The sequence below is a fragment of the Carassius carassius genome, chromosome 15, assembly GCF_963082965.1.
Source record: "Carassius carassius chromosome 15, fCarCar2.1, whole genome shotgun sequence".
NCBI classification, from domain to species: Eukaryota; Metazoa; Chordata; class Actinopteri; order Cypriniformes; family Cyprinidae; genus Carassius; species Carassius carassius.
Genome location: NC_081769.1, coordinates 3,465,146 through 3,482,273, shown reverse-complemented (window position 1 = coordinate 3,482,273; position 17,128 = coordinate 3,465,146). Strand labels below are relative to the sequence as shown.

Genomic DNA, 17,128 nt, shown 5'->3' with positions numbered 1-17,128 from the left:
CTTCTAGAGAGAACCGAGGTTACGTTTAATAACCGAGTACATTTCTGTTTTTACACTTTTTTTTGTTAAAGCGATAGTTCACCCAAAAATTTACATTCTTTCATCAATTACTAACCCTCATGTTGTTTCAAACCCTTAAGACCTCTGTTCATCTTCTAAAAACAAATTGAGATTTTAATTTAGTTGTATTTGTCATTTTAAATGTTTTCTTATCATCATTAATTATATTTATTTTTAGAAATGTTTACTTCAGTTTTATTTTTTAGTAAACAAAATACAACTAAATTAAAATGAGAAGTTCTGCTTTTGAACTTTCTATTCATCAAAGAATCCTGAAAAAAAACATATATAATATAAGAATCAGAAACCAGAGTTGGGTATAACGTGTTACACACTTTTCCTGGTAATGCAGTAATGCATTACATTTTAAATTTATCTCTTTTGATTACAGTTACGAATGTAAATAAAATTATGTTTCTTAAGTTACAAATGCAGTGTTAAGAAATATGAAGTAAAAATCATGTTTGTGCATCAATATGCCATTTAAATGGGTTATCGGATGCTCATTCTCCACAAGTTGATATGATTTTTTAGGGTCTTCATGAAAAGTCTATAACATACTTTTGTTAAATTTCCTCAATGGTAGAGTAAAACAACAAAATTTTAATTTAAATGCTAATGAGCTCTGCTGACTCCGCCCCTTTCTTCCGTGGGGTAAAGAGCAGACTGTAAACTTCAGCTGTGAAACTTGCTAACTAGCAAATTATTAGGAAAGGCAATTTGCAAGGATTAATAAAACAAACAAACAAAAAAAAAAGTTACACTCAATTCTACTGAAGATGAAGCTGGATCATTAATGATTTGTGTGAATATAGACACATTTAAGTAGTTTAGGGATCGGTGCATTCCCTTCAAAATGAATGTAGCATTAATCCTTTGTGTCTTCAGCGACTCAGATGCCGGTAGTAAATGATGACTGCTATATTCATTATTACATCCAACAACAAAACGCCTCAATCACTTAATCAGAGTCATTCTTGTCTTCCCCTGCACTGGAGTAGACACAATGACGGACTGATGACAGCTCACTCAGGGCGGGTCTAAGGTAAGATGGCCCTGTCAATCAACTATCGTGGGAGGGGCCTGTGCAGAACTACGTCAATCTGACAGGAATCTCAGAACAGCCTGATTTGAGAAAGAGCATTTTATAATAGAGATTAAATAAAACACTGGGTGGATTTTTATCATTATAGGGTGGATGTGTACACACACTTCCAACACATATACTGTATGTTCAAACAACTTGTAAAGTGAATTTTGCATCCAGTGACCCCTTTAATAAATCACAGTAGCCTAGAATGTGAGCTAAAATGCAGACGAGTCCTACAACATATAGATGCAATGAAAGGTTGTCTATCAAATTTCAAAATGTACATATTTTAAATTTTTTAGTCTGGCATTATAGTTTGGGAAAAGTTCAACAAGTGAATGTGTAAGTTTATGTCACAGTTTTAACCAGTGCTTAATTTGTAAATTGCGAGGTCCCGGAACAAAGCGGGGTTACGGATCTGGCATGTGATTACAGGAGGAAGAGGTAATGGTACACTCGCGCAAACACATTGCTGGACCAGTTTAAGTGATTTTAAGAGCGTGCACCTGTAATATATTGTGTTGCCACTAGAGTGCGCTGTTACGTTGTATGCGCCAGGGTTTTTTGTATACAGATAGCAGCATTAGCTGCCCTTGCGTTCTGTTCAGTAAAATCAGCTATCGTGCAGTTACACTCGCTGTCTTTATTGTCTCCAGTATCTTACATGGTGTCAGAAGTGTAACATGGCTTCCCCACAATTTGAGCACCCAAAGATTGACTGGGAGGCTGCAGATTTATACCAGGAATTCGACCGTTTTCGGAGCCATGTCACGTTTGTTTTTGATGGACCACTATCCGAACTAACTGCAAAGCAGCAAGCCGGCTGGCTGGGTACGTGGATAGGAGGTCAAGGCAGAGAAATTTACAAAACACTCAACTGGGCTGAAGGTGAGAAAGAAGATCCCAAAAAGGTGTTAGACAAATTTGAGAAATATATCAGACGAAGGAAGAATAAGAGGATAGCTCGCCATCGTTTTAAGCAGAGGAAACAAGACGCAAGTGAGAGTTTCTACCATTTCGTTAAAGATTTACGGCTACTGTTAATGGATTGCGCATATGCAGACCCTGACGACATGTTGATTGATGCAATTATCGCGGGTGTGCGTGAAAAACGAGTACAAGAGAGACTATTAGACAAAGGAGAGGAATTGACACTAGCCAAGGCTATTGAAATCCCTCAACAATATGAGATGTCTCAGAAACAATTGAAAATAGTCAGAGATGATGTCACATGCTCTCAGGTGTCCACTGTTGCAGAACGTGTTCAACCTAAGCCTTGAAAAGCAGAAAAACACGCTATCCAGATCGCAAGTTCACTCAGTCAAAACCATCAGCTTTCTGTGCTAGCTGCAGTAAACATCCCAATCACAAATGGAACGAGGGCAAATGCCCAGCCAAGGGCTCAACGTGCTCTTACTGCCACAAGCCCAACCACTGGATGGCAGTGTGCCGTAAACGTGCTGTTCACACACTGAATGTTGAAGCGCTGGAGGAGTCTGATGATGAAATACTGAACATTAGCCTAACAGACGTTGTCCATCCAGCAGCTGCATTAACTGTGGACAAATGGTCAGTGCATTTGACGATACTTTCACAGAGAGTCCAGTTCAAGATAGATACTGGTGCCAAGTGTAACACTTTGACTCTTGACAGCTACCAGCAACTTGTGCACACAGGTGAATTAAAGCGTTCTAACAAGCTGTTGCGCTCCTACTCTAATCATAAGCTCAAACCAGTCGCTGCTGTAGATTTATCAGTGCACTATAAACAGTGTGTCACTGATGCAGAGTTTGAAATCGTGGATATTGCACAGGAAAGTGTGCTCAGCGGGGCCACGGCTGAAGCTTTGGGTTTGATCGCAAGGCTGAACTCTGTACGAAATGTTGCTGAAGCTGAGGCTGACTCGCCTATGGAGGGCATTCTCGAACAAGACATTGTTCCTCAAGGCCTTCGTGACTTTCCTGAGCTAATACGGACCACAGGGACTCTACCAGGGAAGTACACAATCAAAATAGATCCCAATGCTAAAGGTGTTGTCCACCCTGTGCGCAGACAGCCAGCTGCACTCAAGGGACAGATCGTCAAAAAACTGCATGAAATGGAGGAAAATGGCTATATAAAAAAGGTCGAGCAGCCCACTGAGTGGGTCAGTTCAATGGTGGCAGTCTCTCGGGGAGACAAGTTAAGAACTTGCATAGACCCCAGCGATTTAAATAAGGTAATTAAAAGAGAACATTACCCCATGCGCACCGTTGAAGAAGTTGTGTCATCTATGCCTGGAGCACGTATATTCTCAGTACTCGATGCCAAGTCGGGTTTCCTCCAGATCGAGTTAGATGAGGAATCATCATTCCTAACAACCTTCAACACACCCATTGGTAGGTTTAGGTGGTTGAGGCTACCGTTTGGAATTAAATGTGCTCCTGAGATCTATCAGAGGATCATGGATGGCATGCTAGAGGGCATTATGGGAGCAGTCGCCATTATGGATGACATCTTGATTGCGGCCCCCACTGTGAAGATGCACGATGAAATCCTATGCAAAGTCATCGAGAGAGCAACAAGCTACAACCTGAAGCTTAATTTCAATAAGTGTCGCATTCGCCAGAGCCAAGTCCCATATATTGGCCATTTACTCACTGCAGAAGGTCTGAAGCCTGACCCAGCCAAGGTCCAAGCAGTCAGGGGCATGCCAGAACCTGTTGACAAGGAAGGGGTTCGCTGATTTTTGGGGTTTGTGACTTATTTATCAAAATTCATACCAAATCTCAGCGAAGAAGATGCACCTCTGCGTCAGCTCCTGAAAAGTAATGTGGAGTTTGCGTGGCAACCTGCTCAGAAACGAGCTTTTGCAAGGCTCAAAGAACTGTGTTCACACCCCCCTGTACTGAATTACTTTGACCCATCAGAGCCAGTTGAAATTTTCTGTGATGCAAGCAGCAGTGGATTAGGTGCTGTGCTTTTGCAGGACAATCACCCTGTTGCGTTCTCTTCCAGGTCTCTGACCGACGCCGAGACCCGCTATGCACAAATAGAAAAGGAAATGCTTTCTATCGTCCATGCATGCACAAAATTTCATCACTACATCTTTGGAAAGTCGGTCACTGTGTATAATGACCACAAACCACTGGAGGACATCTTTAAGAAATCCATGCTTGCCACCCCCATGCGCATACAGAGGATGCGCCTGCGCATCCAATGGTATGATTTGACTGTCAGGTACAGGAAAGGGAAAGACATGGAGCTGCCCGACACACTTTCCAGGGCGCAACTGTCACACAATACTCCAGAATTGGAACATTTGGAGTGTGTATCCATGCTGAACTATGTGGCTGTAAGTGAAGAGAAGTATGCTGAGCTACAGGAATGCACAAAAAAAGAGCTGAGCACTTTACAACACATCATCCAGCAAGGTTGGCCAGAGCAAAGGAGAGAAGCCCCAACTACTGTTCAGCCATATTGGGACTCAAAAAGCCAACTGACCATATGTGATGGAGTGGTGTACAAAGGGCTGCGTATAGTAATACCACCCGCCATGAGACAGCACATGCTAAAACTCATACACCAGTCTCATTTAGGGATTGTGAAAAGCAAACAGAGAGCGCGGGAAGTGCTCTACTGGCCGGGCATGAGCGCAGAGATAGAGGAGGTGGTGAAGAATTGCAGCAAATGTGCAGAGTTCCAAAACAGACTACCAAGACTGCCTCTAAAGCCAACTGAAACCCCAGAACTGCCATTTGAGCTAGTGGCCTCAGACATCTTTGAATTTGATGGCAAACATTTCATTCTTCTCGTGGATTATTTTTCTAAATACATTTAAGTGGACGAGCTTAAAGATCAGAGAAGTCGTACTGCCATTGAAATATTGAAATCACAGTTCAGTCGTCATGGGATTCCTACTGTCCTACGAACAGACAATGGGCCCCAGTATGCGTCAGAGGAATTCAGAGATTTTTGTGAGAGCTATGGCATATCACATCTCACATCATCACCACACACACCTCACTCAAATGGAGAGGCCGAGCGTGCAGTACAAACGGTGAAAAGGCTTTGGAACAAAGCACCAGACAGACATTTGGCATTGTTGGACTACAGAACAACCCCCCTAGAGACAGTAGAGTTGTCCCCAGCGCAGCTGCTCATGGGCAGAAGACCCAGAAACAAACTCCCTGCAGCTCAACAACTGCTTATCCCAAAGGCCTACAACTCTTTGAAAATCAGACACCTGCTCAATAGGTCCAAAGCTTCCCAGAAGTACTACTATGACAAAGGCAGGACGATGCACACTCGCCCTGCACTGGTGCCAGGCGAAGAAGTCAGAATGCAGCCCTACCCTGGCCATGCCAAATGGTCTCCAGCTGTTGTCATCCAGCGTCACAGCAGCACACCCAGGTCTTACATCGTCAACTCTGGTGGTGTGGAGTTCCGCCGGAACTGTCAGCACCTTCGCAAAAGCACTGCAAGAGCAAATCAGTCCCGTCACCTCGTGCAAAATGAGCCTTGGGAGGAGTTGCCTGATGCTCTTCCAGAACAAGAGGAACTGATTCCTCCCCTAGTGGGGACTTCAGCATCACCTGCTAAGGAACCCCTGAATGTGGATAAACCTCAGCCCTGTCTGCCCTACATCACTAAGCATGGCAGAGTGGTTAAGCCCCCTGAAAGACTGAATTTGTAGCCCATTAGCCTTGAGTGAAATAATCCAGTAGGCCTAACTGTTTGTTGATAGCATTCAATTGTTGATAATTAACAAGTTGCTCCTGAATAGTTAAAGAAGTATGTCAAGTGTGGTACCCTTGTTAATGTCATTATTCTGCCTTTTAAATTGGCTTAGAAACTTTCAGTTATTTAGTCTGCTATCTATCTGTGGTGTCTCCCCGACTAAGCTGAAGAAGTGGAGATGTAATATATTGTGCTGCCACTAGAGTGCGCTGTTACGTTGTATGCGCCAGTGCTTTTTGTATACAGATAGCAGCATTAGCTGCCCTTGCATTCTGTTCAGTAAAATTAGCTATCGTGCAGTTACACTCGCTGTCTTTATTGTCTCCAGTATCTTACACACCAGTTGCATTTACTCTGTCATGAATAACATGGAAATGCCATGCGATTTTAAAACAACAATTTCCAGGACTAAAAACGTTTTGAAAAGTTGTGGAATTGCATTTTTCAAATCTCTGTGCAGGGCCGGCGCGTGCCTTTATGCATGCAAAATACTTTAATGTACATTCAAAAATGTCAAAACAAATAAACTGATCTGGTCATACAGCGCTTTTCGCTGCTTAGAGACAATGGGCGCGTATTTGGATTTTTATGACATTGCATCTCTCAAAGAAAAGGAGAATAGAATAGTTCTTCAGGATTGCTAGGACTGGAAAAGGCCCTGACTCATGGAGACTCGCGGGATGTTGATGGGCATGAATTGTTTGAAGAGCTGACCGCTTTGGGCAGACGCCTGGTTGCTATATCTAAATTCGTCTGTGAAAAAGGGATGGAATCAATTTTTCCAAATGTTTTTGTAGCATTGAGAGTGCTTCTAACTCTCCCCTGTCACTGTGAGCTCTGGAGAACGCAGTTTCTCAAAGCTTAAACTGATAAAAATGATCTCCGAAGAACAAGTTAAACTCGAGGACGCAATCAAAGCGTTTGCCGCTGCGAAAGCCTGACGTGCATCGCTTCTGAAATTTAGGTGTGTGAATGTGTGTATCAGTCAAGAAAAAATCGAAACCTCCAGTTTTGTGAGCTAAAAAGTTGTGTGCATATGTTTAGTTTTATTCTGTACACTATCTATATTCTATTAGCCTATAAAACAGAAATTATATGCAGCTGTTGCATTGTGTAGCCTACCTTTTTCACCTTTTTGCAGAATGAAAAAAAAACTGAAAACATGCTTGCACATTTTAATTTTAGTGTAATTTCATAGATTTTAATTGTTGCTTTGTCACAAAAATGTATAATTTGAACACCTTTTAAGTATTTTAAGCCATTTGGTACTCACACTCTCCAAAGGCTGTATTATGTGCCCTCACATTCACATCCAAAGCTCGCGAGTATAATATACGAGTTATTTTTCATAGTTTTGTTTAAGCATCCAAATACAAACAACACTGCTTGTGTTGTCTCAGACACGTGCAATTAACATTAGGCTAAGCTCAAATGGAGTTAACAAGGTCTTTGGCCGGCGAATGAGGAGATCTGTGTTTTGTCTGCATCTGAGGCAAGTGCAGCGCATTAAATGCAATCACCTTTTACAGGTTAGGATATAACGTTTATTGTTGCTATGGGCACTTAGTTTTTTCTTGTTGTTTAATACACTTAGCCAAAATCTCATGATATAAACAATTAAGCACTTATGCACATGATATTTAAAACGTACAAAAGTATTTTGGCTAGATGGCAAAAAACCTACTTCTCCAGTCTTCAAGCACACACAAACAATAGCCTTAACAGACATAGTGTTTGAGTAAAGAAAATAATGTACTATTCAAACAGTTATGTGTTTACCCTTGCGTTGCGGATAAGCGGAGATCCATCTCCTCCAGGCTGTGCGCGCGCGTCAATCTGAGTGAAGGCGTGTGAGAGCTTGAGGATCCAATGGCATTACAAAGTTTTACAAGCTCCTTTAAATACTTATAATTGGTTAAATTTTTCTAAAACCCTGTGATTTAAAATAATAATAACGAATTATAATAGAAATATTCATTTTGGATAATTTTTCACGGCACAGGGGTGCGTTTCCCGTACAACGATGTAACTCACTGATTAACCACCATAGTACGATGCATCGTTATGAAAACGAACGACCTACTCACGACTGTTTCCCGAAACCATAGTACCTGTGTCGCAGATCCATGGTTCAAACTACGCTGGTTGAGCCGTCGATCTTCTTCTTGTTTGATCTAATGGCCGACTGGAGACATGAGCACATACCGCCACCTACAGTAATTTGGTTTTATTTTCTCTTTTATTCGACTCGACTTACACTTTTGAAATGACGTTACGTAGGAGTCGGGTAATAACGAATCAATAATTTGTTCTGCAATACATTATATACACACACAGAGTTAAAAATGTGCTCTTTTCTGATCCCAATGTCAATAATTTCACAATTTCAGATAAATACTATTTCTTATGTAATATTGATAGGCTACATAACCACAATTGAAAAAAGATGGGTTTTGAAAAACTGTAATGTACTGTTGTGGATTGCTTATTTTGCTCAATCTTTTCTTATTTATATCTTATTGCCATTCTGACGTGTGAATGAAAATGACACGAAAACCCCAATTTTCATAGCTTGAAATTGCAGTTCTTTTCGAGGAGGTGGAAAATAGTAAAGTCCAGCTATTTTCAAAGCTGAAAAATAGCATTACAAATACTGACAAAAATAAAATCTGGGCAGAAATCACTCAATAAATAAACGATGCTAGCTATGGATATGGACAAAGCCCAGACGAAGTCAGAAATAAGTGGAGGGACTTTGCAAGTGACAAAACAGAGGGCTGTGGCACGTAAGAGGGAAGCAGACAAGACTGATGGGGTATCAGTTCAGTTCCTCCTGTCCCTACAGAGGAAGAGACAGTTTTGGCCATCCTGGGGCCTGTTGCAATGGTCATCAACCAGGCCTTTGCCTTCAAAGTCCAGGCCTCCAACATCAGGCCCTCTCCAGTCTGGCCCTTCAACATCAGGCTTCACATCTTCAGAGGGCAATAAGAAGAAACAATGCTTTAAATTCAGTTGTTAGCTACACTGCATTATTATGCTGTTGGAAATTTATGGAGGTGGTGGGTGATGGCCTAATGGGTGAGTGATGGAAGCACACATGACTCTTTTGTGTGGGCCACTTCTGCAGTTTGCAGGTGGCTGAAGAGGGTGCATGGCTTTGGTGATAGCTGGCTGCTGGAGACATGTCCTCTTCGCCCATACGTCCTGTCACCTGTGCAGCAGCCACCTCTGCAGTTTAAACCATTTGTTTAATCTGACATAATTTCTGTTAAATATTTGGTTTCTTTGCCGATATGCATTAAATGAACACCTAAAAACATAAAAAAAACTTTTGCAAACAGTGTATACTGTCTCTCTTTCTCTCTCTCTCTCTCTCTCTCTCTCTCTCTCTCTCTCTCTCTCACTCTATATATATATATATATATATATATATATATATATATATATACACATGTATTCACACACAAACACATTTGTAGAGAGTATTCTATATTCTAATTCTGTAAAAACAACAAAATCACTCACTTATTTATACATTTTTTTACTGTATTTAGGTACATTCATTTAAAATTAAGAATTAATTTACTATAAAAATACTGTAATTTGAGTGTTAACATTTTATATAAGTGAAAACCTCTAACACACTGTTTTACCAATATTGTTATATGAGACGTGTATTTTGGAATGTTTTTACAAAGATAACTCCCTTTCGTTTCGCACAAACGAAACAATGACTGCGTTCTAATCGGCAAGATTAATGCTTTTAGAGAGCACTTCGAAGGGAGAATAATCACGAGGGCCACGCTGCTATATAGTTTCAAACTGAATTTGTAATAATAATAAAAAAAGGCGAATTATGTAATAAACTTAAACCACAACTTTAAGTCTTTTAAATCACTCAAAGTGGATAGTGAAATCCAGGGCCGGCTTTGCCGACAGGCGACACAGGCGGCCGCCTGGGGCGCCATCTGCTGGACGGGGTGCAAAATTGCAGAATTTAAAAAAAAAAAGTCTCTCGCCTTGGGCACCAAATAACCTAAAGCCGGCCCTGGTGAAATCTTCTAAAGGAATAGGGCATAGGGTCGATAACTCTGAATAGAACACAGCCCAGGTGCAGCGCAATCAATGACGTCGACACAGCAAACTAACGACGAACTATGCCTCTAACCACAGGTGGAGAGCTGTCGTTCCAACGACACAAGTTTGCGACGCAGTTTGCGAATGTTCGTTTGAACTATGGTTTCAGGAAACACCGAATCGTTGAACTACGTTGGTAACGACGGAACTTGCGACGATAGTTGGCTAACGATGCTTTTGGGAAACGCACCCCAAATCAGGCCGTGTCTGCCATACGGAAACGCAGCCCCTGGAGGAGGGGGATTCGCCAAGATGAGGTGCCGGATCCGGCTTGTTCCGGTGTTACGGTTTAACTGGTTACCGTGTTATCTGTTGACCAACTTCCTGGTTTAGGTCTCCGCTGCAGATGTGCTGGAACGACGACAGCAGATTTGGCGATTCTGAAAGCACAAACTGACGTCATGTTAAGTCAAAGTGTCTAATAAACCCAGACATGCTCATTGCATGATTCTAATATTCTTGTAAAGATTACAAGTTATTAGTATGATCGCCCGTTTCGCGGCTGAAGTAAGTAGGATAAACAAAAAAAAATACAAATAAAGTATTCGGGTTTCGAACACGCGCTAAAAGACGGCGCGCCGCAAGACAACAGTCGCGAACCACCGAGCTATCGATCTACTCCGAATCATCTCCAGATCTAGAGTCTAGATTCAACACAGGACTCTCGGTGTCACATCGTGCAGCTGCTGAATCAAGGAAATGTGACCGTGTTAACTTGTGACCTGTGTTTACCTATTATGAAAATAAACCATAGCAGAACACTGACTACATTTTATGGTTTATGATGTTAAAGAACATTTCATGACGTCTCAGACAACTGTACATTTGTGGCTATTGTGGGTTAATTATAAACGCTATCGTTAACTCATATTTACCATAGTAAAAACATGGTACATTTTCTTTAGAGACTGTTGTTTTATTACATGAATGTAACTTGCCGTTATTTTCTTGTAGCATTACTTTGGAAGCGTGACTTGATTTGAATGAAGTGTAAACGTATAAGATTATGCTAGCGGAAATGCTGCGTATATTCATTACTTTATAAACGTGTTAACTTGGTATCTGCGTTCACTAGCTGGTATTTTGTTTGATTATACAAGTATTTGAAATATTAACTATACAACTAAATATTATTATGAAATATGAACAGAATTTTCTGTTTGCGAATATATTCACAAGCTGAAAATACCGTTTATATTTTTTGAGTAATTGGCTTTTGAACGCAAGTCTCAAGGTACAAAGTATTACATTTATATACAAATTTTTAATTAAATAAAGCTAATATTTAAAATACTTGTATAATCAAATAAAACAACAGTCTCTAAAGAAAATGTATCATGTTTTTACTATGGTAAATATGAGTTAACGATAGCGTTTATAAATAAACCACAATAGCCACAAATGTACAGTTGTCTGAGACGTCATGAAATGTTCTTTAACATCATAAACCATAAAATGTAGTCAGTGTTCTGCTATGGTTTATTTTCATAATAGGTAAACAGAGGTCACAAGTAAACACGGTCACATTTCCTTGATTCAGCAGCTGCACGATGTGACGTGCAGCTGTCACAGAGTCCTGTGTTGAATCTAGACTCTAGATCTGGGCTCCCAATTCGCCTACTTAAACTACGACCTAAAAGTATGTACTTTTTTTGAGAGGAAAAAGTACATACTTTTGAGTGTGTAGCTAAAGAGTATGCACGTTCTGGGACATACTTCGATGACATCATGCAACGTGAACGACAACGTGGTTGCCTATTTACGCGCACCACAACTGTTAACGTTTCATTCATTCTTTTATGAATGAATTCTCATTCTTGTATGTCCAATAAAATTTTATTTACTATTCCCATCTTTTTTTCTCATCGTTTTTTTTCACAATACATTTTACAATGTGTTCTTCTACCAAGTTGAGGAGTGAAGAAGCAGGGCGTCGTCGTCGTTGAACCAAACGCAGGTCGTTTGTGAGGCAGCTGGTTCTGACGTTCATATGCAATGTGTGTAACGAAAGCTACTTATTTTAAAGTTCAAATATAAAAGCTGAGGGTGCATCTCCGCTGCTGCATCCGGCTGCCATGTTTACATCACCGCAAAGCCATCGCAAAGCTCCTCCCTCCCGCACGCAATGGGTTGTGGGCAATATTAGCACTTAGAGTGTGCATTGATCTGCACTTCGAATTCTAACGGGAAATAGTAGACCATCCGGGTATCTTTGTAATACTCTTTTCAACATACTACGATTTGGGACGTACTAATTCTAGTTTCGCATACTATTTAGGACGGATAGTATGCGAATTGGGACTCAGCGCTGGAGTCGATTCCGAGTAGATCGATAGCTCGGTGGTTAGTGACTGTTGTCTCGCGGCGCGCCGTCTTTTAGCGCGTGTTCAAAACCCGCGCCAACACAGGCGTACTTTATTTGTATTTTTTTTTTGTTTATCCTACTTACTTCAGCCGCGAAACGGGCGATCATACTAATAACTTGTAATCTTTACAAGAATATTAGAATCATGCAATGAGCATGTCTGCGTTTATTAGACACTTAATATCATGTCAGTTTGTGCTTTCAGAACCGCCGAATCTGCTGTCGTCGTTCCAGCACATCTGCAGCGGAGACCTAAACCAGGAAGTTGGTCACCAGATAACACGGTAACCAGTTAAACCGTAACACCGGCACAAATTAAGCCCAGGTTTTAACACTATTAACATAAGTTTAAAAAAATGACTCAGAATGAGATCGTCCGCTGGATTAAGCTGTGACTCGCATCGCATTCTTCTTCTTTTGAGGTAAATACAAGGCTTATTCCTCACAGCAGGTTTTTTTTTTTTTTTTTTTTTTTAAAAATGAAAAGTACCCAAGATTAACTTAATAAATCTTTCTTTGTTTGCAGAGCTGTTGTGGACATTTACATGTCCGCGCATCTCAAGCTTGGTTTTGCATGGATAAATATCTTATAGCGCACGGTGTAATGAACATGATCATATTATAGATGAGCTCAGACGGGGAAAGACTGTACCTTGCATTGGTTTCATACAGATTATTTTATCAGAGAATATTTGTTTTCGATATGACTTAGCTTAATTTAATAACATTCATTTTAGTGACTTGTTTCAGGAAGATATTCGCAGAGACTGAGAATGCAGTAGTTTTTACTATTTGATCAAATAAATGCAGTCCTAGTGAGCAGAGGAGTCTTCTTTTAAAAACACTGAAACTTTGAATTTTGTACTTTGAAAGGCATTGTATATAATTTACAAACCCACTATGAAAGAGTTGAAATACTGTAGCACTTAAGGCTTAGTCTCAGATTAGTACTGCTATTGTAATATATATAAACTAGACAAGACAAGACAAAAACTAAAACTAGTCCATTTCTAAAGACTTTTTATGAACAATTAGAGCTACCAAAAACTACAACTGAAAATCGAGGTACAAAATAAAATGAATTTTGAATGATTTTTTCACAGTAATAACCCTGCTGTGTGTTTTCTCAGCTGGCACCAGGGAAATCCTGAACACGGTCCTGTGTGTTTGTCTCTAAGTGCCAGTCTCGCACCCAAAACAAACAGCACTTTGCATTCTGGGCCATCTGTCAGTTTACAATACAGTCACACTTACTCTAACGAGTCTCGACAGACTTCATGCGGCTAATCAACCGCATCAAAAGAAACTAATTAATGGCTGAACCCCAACCTGCATGCAGCATGAGCGGATTCCAGCCCTGCTAAAGTCAGTCCTAAAGTGTGTGTCTGGACAGCCCTCCCTCCACTCCAGTCTGAGAGAGTCCAGCCCGTCTTTAATAATCACACAATCCTGTCTATTATACCCCCGGCAGTGAGAGCCAAGCACCTCGGGGTCGCCTAGCAACAGGGCGAAGGTGTAGCAGGTTAATTCTTTGAAAGCCAGGTGCCATCTCAGAGACGAACATACCATATGAGCCGTAATGAGGTGCTCAGAGAGTGTGTTTTTAATAGATCTACTCTGGGAAATAAGGGCATTATTTATGCTTTTTAAAAAAAAAATGATTTTTGCCATTTTGACTCATTATCGACGAAATGGTGGAAGTATTTGTGGCTGCACTGATAATAGACTTAACACAGAATCTCATGAGGAAGTCGTTAGATGCACACTGACAAGAGAAAGCAGCACAGCACTGACAGATGAAGATACCATGAGGGAGAGCAGCTGTGTCCGGAAACCACAGTAAAGCAGCGGTCTGTCATTATAGTTCACCCAGAGATGAACCGTCACTGAACATTTACTCTCAGGTCATCCAAGATGTGCGGTAGTTTATTTCTTCTTCAGATTTAGAGAAATGCAGCACTGCATCGCTTGCTTACCAATGGATCCTCTGCAGTGAATGGGTGCCGTCCGAATGAGAGTCCAAACAGCTGATAAATACATCACAATAATCCACACCACTCCAGTCCATCAGATAGCATCTTGAGAAGACAAAAGCTGCGTCCATCATTAAGACATCATTAAGGTGTTTTAACATCAAACATGTTGCTTTAAGCCAAAATCTGCAGTGAAAATCTCATCTGGTCTGAATCAGGAGAGAGGAAACTGGGGATGGACTTTTTCACTGGAAGACTGAAGTCTGAGTTTATTAATGCATTCCAGTCAATCTGCTGTTTTGTTAAAACTGTTACTCCTGGTCAGAGGCTTCTGCAAATATTTAGCTTACAGGTGCTTCTCAATAAATTAGAATGTCAAAGAAAAGTTCATTTATTTCAGTAATTCAACTCAGATTGTGAAACTCGTGTTCTAAATAAATTCATTGCACACAGACTGAAGTAGTTTAAGTCTTTGGTTCTTTTAATTGTGATGATTTTGGCTCACGTTTAACAAAAACCCACCAATTCATGATCTCAACAAATTAGAATGGGATGATATGCCAATCAGCTAATCAACTTTCCTGAGCCTTCAAAATGGTCTCTGACAATCATTGACACCCTTCACAAGGAGTGTAAGTCACAAAAATTCATTGCCAATAAGCTGGCTGTTCACAGAGTGCTGTATCCAAGCATGTTAACAGAAAGTTGACCGGAACCAAAAAGTCTGGAAGAAAAAGATGCACAACCAACCCGAGAAAACCGCTAGCCTGACTACGTCAGACTTCCTACTTCCGCTCAATTTCATTTCGCTTCTGTACTCAAGCAAAGTGAAGTAGCAGAGTCTGGTATTACCAGGCTAGAGAACCGCAGCCTTATGAGGATTGTCAAGCAAAATCGATTCAAGAATTTGAGTGAACTATACAAGGAATGAACTGAGGCTAGAGTCAAGGCATCAAGAGCCACCACACACAGACATGTCAAGGAATTTGCTGAACCACAGACAACATCATAAGCATCTTACCTGGGCTAAGGAGAAGAAGAACTGGACTGTTGCCCAGTGGTCCAAAGTCCTCTTTTCAGATGAGAGCAAGTTTTGTATTTCATTAAGTGTTAAGTTTCCACAGTCTGTCCTGATTTGGGGTGCAATGTCATCTGCTGGTGTTGGTCCATTGTGTTTTTTGAAAACCAAAGTACATGTACAGTAAATGAACATACTTTCCAGAAGGCCAGCAATTCACTAAAAATGTTTTTTATTGGTCTTATGAAGTATTCTAATTTATTGAGATGTTTTGTTAAATGTGAGCCAGAATCATCACAATTAAAAGAACCAAAGACTTAAACTACTTCAGTCTGTGTGTATTGAATTAAGTTAATATATGAGTTTCACAATTTGTATTAAATTACTGAAATAAATTAACCTTTTCTCGACAATCTAATTTATTGAGAAGCACCTTTATACTGTATATAGAGTTACTTAACTGAGTTGAATGGTGCAATGCAAAATTATTTAGTAGTGTTTAAGTTTACTTGGCAACTTACTGGCCCTTTATGCCACAACTAGGCTAAGTTGTAACTTAGGTGCAGCCGACCACAGAAAACCAAATAACATTTTGCAGAAATGTTTCCACAGGCTAATTTATTTTCAATGAGGCAAGATTGGTGTGCATTTATATGTATGTGTTAGTGTCCCACAACAAACACGCAAACATATAATCAGCACCAAAATCTGGCTGTGAGATCTTTCTCTGTTTTTTGTCCTCAGATTTCAATTAATCTTCTACCAGCGAAGCCTGAGACAGTATCACAGCTCAGGAAATGACTTCCTCTTTTCCTCAAGGACGAGGCAGATAAGCACCATCTCTGTCTTTATCTGGTTTCCGTGTCTTTCTCTCTCCACAGCCACTTCACTCAAAGTAGGCAATCGTTTAAAGAACTGAGGTGATTTTCTTCTTCAGTGAGAGATGATCCATCCTCTCATCAACACAGGCACAGGCAGTGTTCACCAACAAAAACTGAATGAAATACTGTCATTTTACTAGTGACTATAAAAATGACAGATTTCACAGCGATTTACTTTCAAGGATGAATTAATGGCAGTGACGACATTGTAGTGTGCTTTAAAAAATCTGGAATAAAAAAAGGGGGTTTTCTTCTGGCAAAATGTATAAATTATTTTTCACTAATAGTTCATGATACCTAATGCATAATATTAATGTAAAGAATTTTACAGTAACACGTTTTTGGGTCACACTTTATTTTAAGGTATTTTAATTCTCTCTATTAACAAACCATTAACTACAACCTTTGCCTCAATAAACTCCTAATTTGCTATTTATTAATAGTTGTTAAGTTTAGGTATTGGGTAGGGTTTTTAATGTAGATTATGGTCATGCAGAATATTTGCTTTATAAGTAGGCCTACTAAATATTGTTATTAATAAGCAACAAGTTAATAGTGAGAACTGGTCCCTCCCTATACTAAAGTGTTACTGTGATTTTATATGTTTTGGGTGGCATTCTCCTTTACAAAAACGTACACGCCTTGAAATGTAAATAGTTTAAATACTTGCAGAGAAATACACTAAGTTCTTTAAATCTCAAAACATCACTAAACCTTTATTAAGTGCATCCAGATTCAAGTCCAAAACTAGACTACTACAATACTTCTGATGCAACACAGTGAAGCACCTGCTCTCATTTCTACAGCTGTTGCAGTATTTCATCAGTGGCTGAACGGACCTGTGACTCATTAACACATCGTTTTAACCACTTCTTCAAATTTATG

The 17,128-nt window shown here is 40.1% G+C and overlaps 1 long non-coding RNA gene across 1 annotated transcript; it reads left to right on the top strand.

Moving 5' to 3' along the window:
• Window positions 1-1,361: 1,361 nt before the first annotated feature.
• Window positions 1,362-13,099, top strand: LOC132157643 (uncharacterized). Its single transcript, XR_009437566.1, has 3 exons — window positions 1,362-1,508; window positions 12,697-12,793; window positions 12,898-13,099. It is a non-coding gene; the product is annotated as an uncharacterized LOC132157643 (long non-coding RNA).
• Window positions 13,100-17,128: the final 4,029 nt, after the last annotated feature.